This window comes from Prionailurus bengalensis, chromosome B2 (genome assembly GCF_016509475.1).
Source record: "Prionailurus bengalensis isolate Pbe53 chromosome B2, Fcat_Pben_1.1_paternal_pri, whole genome shotgun sequence".
Taxonomy (NCBI): Eukaryota; Metazoa; Chordata; class Mammalia; order Carnivora; family Felidae; genus Prionailurus; species Prionailurus bengalensis.
The window spans coordinates 59,720,784-59,726,633 of NC_057349.1; positions in this window are offsets into that span (position 1 = coordinate 59,720,784).

Sequence of the window (5,850 nt, forward strand, 5' to 3'; positions counted from 1 at the left end):
GTAAAATGTGATTCTCACCTTGTTTGTTTTTGCCCATTTCAAATCTATCCATAGCTTGCTATGGTCTCCATAATGGAGGCGGGACTCTTTTATGTAGTGGACTTTCCTGGATTCAATCAATTCCCAGTAATATAAATCTAATAGAAATTTAAGGTAATGCAGGTAATATAGATTTTATAGTTATCTTTTGTAAAAATGATGATGGAAAAATATACTAAATTTTTGGATACCATTATTTCAGAGTTTTGTTCTGTCTTAAGAATAATGTCCATAGTTCACTCTGAGGTAGCATCTTTATATTTTGCAATCTATGAAGAAGTAGAAAGACTCTTTTACTTATAAAACTTATAAAACGGTGAGTCTTCTGGGCAGGAGTGAGACTCTATAATGAATAACCCTGGTATACGGGCAGACAGAATCTAAAAGAAAAATGGGTGTAGATATCAAAAAAAAAAGAGAGAATGGGTGCAAGAAAAACAAATTTCAGAGTTCCACTTTATTTATTTTTATTTTTATTTTTTTTTCAACGTTTATTTATTTTTGGGGACAGAGAGAGACAGAGCATGAACGGGGGAGGGGCAGAGAGAGAGGGAGACACAGAATCGGAAACAGGCTCCAGGCTCTGAGCCATCAGCCCAGAGCCTGACGCGGGGCTCGAACTCACGGACCGCGAGATCGTGACCTGGCTGAAGTCGGACGCTCAACCGACTGCACCACCCAGGCGCCCCCAGAGTTCCACTTTAAAAGACAACAAGATCCCTTGTAATTTAAACTCATGCCACCTATTACCTCTATACTGATATTGACATAGAATATATCCCCATGTTCTGTTTAAATGATAATGAAATCTACCTACCATCCCCCTTCTTGTTTTTTTTTTCTTTTTCTCTCTCATTTCCTCTCTCCTATTCTATTTTCTCTATCCAGATCCTCCATACTCATAACTTAGAGCTCCACCTTATATTTCAAAACTCAGTTTGAATCATTACCTCTTCAGGGAACCCTCCCCTAAACTTCTGTTTGAGTTCCCCTTCATCTGAGCTTTCTAATCCTCAATCAGAACTGATGCCCTACATTCTTGTTGTTTTTGGTGGATCTGTTTCTACCACTCAGTTTTCTTCATTTTATATTGATTAGATATTATTTTCGGGTGTTTGTTTGTTTTATTTCAAGTGTCTTTCCAAGCACCTGGGATGGGTAAGTAAAGGAATGAGTAAAGAGCCACCTATCACGTAAAGCATAGCAATGAGCAGCTGAAAATCAGTAAATGGAGTTATCTCAAGGCTCTCCATGGGTGGGCAGGAATCACTGTGAAAAGAGATAGCAGGGGTTAAATGGATATCAAGAACACTCATAAATGTACTATGGGGTTACTGCATAGATATAATCACAGGGGAGAAAGACGGATGGACTGCAATACCAGGTAAAAGAAACTAGGCAGGTTCTCTGAGGCAGTTGACTTGAACAGCATCTTGTTTTAGGAGTAAGAAGACTGGGGCAACACTTTTCCTCAAAGACACTTGCAAAAGGCAACATTTCCCAAACTCTTTCTTAAAAGCATAACAGTTCTCTGTGAAAAAGTATCCAGTCAAGTAAGTTGAAAAACTGAAGTGTACGCAAAGTTAAGGAAGCCTTTTACTGCAGAACTTGTCATAGCTATGCTATGGATATTGTGAATCTCTAAAACAGTGAAATGACAGGCACAATTTTTCATACTCTTTGACTGTAGAATCCCCAAAACCATATATTAACATCCCACAAAAATGATGTTCCATGAATACACTTTCAGAAATGTTAATATAGTTGAATGACAGTGGGCTTTAGAGCCAAATAAATTTATAATCAGAACATAGCTCTGATGTAACCTTTTGCAGCAATTTAACCCTCCTAAGAATTTCAGGTTTCTCATCCAAAAAAATGAGTGTATAATATGTTCATTTCAGGATGTCAGTGATATTTAATGAGAAAATATGCCTCATATTTGGCAATCAATGTTAAAGGACTAGATGTTGGAAGTGAATTTTCTATATGAGACAGACAAGAGAGTCCACTAATATAGGTCTTGGGCAAGAGATAGGATTGTCTCTCTAAGAAAGGTTCAGCAATTGTGAGGTAATTATTCTCTGATCCCTGCTGTGATTTCTCCATAGCCTCCAGTGTAACCAAAATTTTCCAATAACGTGCCTTATCTCTTTAGCAAATATCCCCAATGTAATCTATGTCTTTAGGGCTTCCTTGTCACGTGCTCCACTACTCCTGCCCCATAACTTAATATCCATACTTCCATAATTTCCCCCCAGGTATATGTTTTTCTCATTTCTTTTGCCTTTATATACTTAAACTATCAAAACTGAAGCCAAAATTATGAAGCACATGGATATCAATAGAAAAAAACAACTAAAAAAGAAATTCCCCTCTCTTAGAGGCAAATAATTGATCTTCAAATCCTTGCAAGAGAATGAGAATATATAAGAATGGCATATATATATACATCCTATGTTGAAAAAAATAAATATATTTATATCAAACAATATGAAAGTTAGTGTTCTGTCACCCACATGGAAATAAGTGCTTATTGAGGCAGGACTGGCCATGAGTGGAGGCCATTGGTGTGTCTAGGTAGGGAGAGTCAAAAAAGAAGAAATGAGTTTGATTTTTTTTTAATTCACATCCAAATTAGTTAGCATATAGTGCAACAATGATTTCATGAGTAGATTCCTTAGTGTCCCTTACCCATTTAGCCTATCCCCCCTCCCACAACCCCTCCCATAACCCACAGGTTGTTCTCCATGTTTATGAGTCTCTTCTGTTTTATCCCCCTCCCTTTTTTGTATTATTTTTGTTTCCCTTCCTTTATGTTCATCTGTTTTCCTCTTAAAGTCCTCATGTGAGTGAATTCATATGATTTTTGTCTTTCTCTGACTAATTTCACTTAGCATAATACCCTTCAGTTCCATCCACGTAGTTGCAAATGGCATGATTTTATTCTTTTTGATTGCCAAGTAATACTCCATTGTATATATATACCATATTTTCTTTATCCATTCATCCATCGATGGACATTTGGGTTCTTCCATACTTTGGCTATTGTTGATAGTGCTGCTATAAACATGGGGTGCATGTGTCCTTTCGAAACAACACTCCTGTATCCTGTGGATAAATGCCTAGTAGTGAAAATGCTGGGTCATAGGGGAGTTCTATTTTTAGTTTTTTGAGGAACCTCCATACTGTTTTCCAGAGTGGCTGTACCAGCTTGCATTGCCACCAGCAATGCAAAAGAGATCCTCTTTCTCTGCATCCTCGCCAATATCTGTTGTTGCCTGAGTTGTTAATGTTAGCCATTCTGACAGGTGTGAGATGGTATCTCATTGTGGTTTTGATTTGTATTTCCCTGATGATGAGTGATGTTGAGCATTTTTTCATGTGTCCGTTGGCCATCTGGATGTCTTCCTTGGAGAAGTGTCTATTCATGTCTTTTGCCCATTTCTTCACTGGATTATTTGTTTTGTGGGTGTTGAGTTTGATATGCTCTTTATAGATTTTGGATGCGAACCTTTATCTGATATGTCATTCGCAAATATCTTCTCCCATTCTGTTGGTTGCCTTTTAGTTTTGCTGATTGTTTCCTTGGCTGTGCAGAAGCTTTTTATTTTGATGAGGTTCTAGTAGTTCATTTTTACTTTTGTTTCCTTGCCTCCGGAGACGTGTTGAGTAAGAAGTTGCTGCAGCCAAGATCAAAGAGGTTTTGCTTGCTTTCTCCTCGAGGATTTTGATGGCTTCCTGTCTTACATTTAGGTCTTTCATCCATCTTGTGTTTATTTGTGTGTGTGGTGTAAGAAAGTGGTCCAGGTTCGGGCGGCTGGGTGGCGCAGTCAGTTAAGCGTCCGACTTCAGCCAGGTCACGATCTCGCGGTCCGTGAGTTCGAGCCCCGCGTCAGGCTCTGGGCTGATGGCTCAGAGCCTGGAGCCTGTTTCCGATTCTGTGTCTCCCTCTCTCTCTGCCCCTCCGCCGTTCATGCTCTGTCTCTCTCTGTCCCCAAAAATAAATAAACGTTGAAAAAAATTTTAAAAATTAAAATAAAAATTAAAAAAAAAAAAGAAAGTGGTCCAGGTTCATTCTTCTACATGTGGCTGTCCAGTTTTCCCAGCACTACTTGCTGAAAAGACTATCTTCATTCCATTGGATATTCTTTCCTGCCTTGTCGAAGATTAGTTGGCCATACGTTTGTGGGTCCATTTCTGTGTTCTCTAGAAATGAGTTTGATCTTAACTTCTGATTCCTAAACCAGTAGTTCTCTTCTCTCTCTACATATTAAAGTTAAGAACCTATGTAACTTTAAAAATGCTAATGGTCAGAACCCAATCCAAACACATCAGAATATCTAAAGATGAGATACGTGTGTTGGTATTTTTAAGAAAATTTTAAGATATTTCTAATTTGCAATGGTGGTAGGAAACCATTACTGTAAACAAAAGTACACTGTGAATACATATCAAGTAGTTTCTTCATTGCCAGAAGATTTATTTTGAAGGGGGGAGGCTTAAAAATTAAAATATATAAATATTGCTGTTAACAAAAAGTGGTATTACCTTTTCTAAATTTATTTGGGGAAACCAGAGATTATAGTTCCATGATTAGTAAAATGACATCCAGTTCTTGAATTTTCACTAATTGGTTTTGTTAATGTGGGTAACCATTTCAAGTTTTGGAACTCAGTTTATTCATCCTTGAATCTGGAATAATAAAAAAATCATTTTACTTACAAGATGATCTGGGAATAAAATTAAGGAATATACATGTGAAATGAGTATACAATCTCAAAGCAATATGTACATGCTTTACTGACACTCATATGTCTGTAGTTTGAAAATATGACTAGGACATGAGGCTTTTTTCAACTTCTTTTAATTCCTGATCTGCATTCTGATCTTTCAATTAATAACAGAAATGAGGTGATGTATTTTTCTAAAAAATGGTATGAACAGAAATATTATATACCTCAAACACATGATCTCTGACATATAACAGAAATAAAACATTAGTCAAAGCATACACTAAAATAAGAATAAATGTATTTGCTTAAAGCAATTATATACTTTAGGCATGAATCCCCCAAACTCAAAAGCTTCAAAATTCTGAAGTTCTCAGTAATATTACTGAGAGTGTGTTTTGTTCTGTTCACTTATTCCTCTTACCTACTGAGGTGGGGTGTAATTGGTAGGCAGAGACTAAACAGCTCTGTGAAATCTTAATACGTATTCAGGGAAAAGGAGCCAAATGCTTCCCTCCATTTTTTAAATTTTCATCATATTAGGTCATTCCTTACATCTCTTCTTTTAAAGCAATCAGGAATGTTTACTGATTGATAGCCAAATGCAAATTACTGACAGAAACACTCTCTCTTGTTTTCATAATAACGTCTTCATCTTTTTTTTACATATATATAAACAGACAACTGTTTCACCTTTTATCATAATCAATGTTATTGCAATGACTTGAGACAAGTTTGTTAATATACCAGGTATTTATTTAATCTAGAGGGTCTTGATGTATCTCTGTTTCAATCAGAGAGTGAGATTTTGCTAAGTTGACAAGAATTTGTTCTGTATATGCGATTAGAAAAGTAGATACATCAAACTATGCTGGCAAGAGAGAAATTTTTATCAAGATTTTCCAGTTCATTTACCTTGCTCTGGTTCTACAGTTATCAAATATTCTGAATAACTTTTTACTTTCCCGTCAGGACAATGAGCTAAACAGAGACACAAATTGTCTAGTTTATTGCTCTGTTATATTTCTCATTGTAACTTAATAAATTTGGCTTTCTGGTTTACACATTCATCTATTGT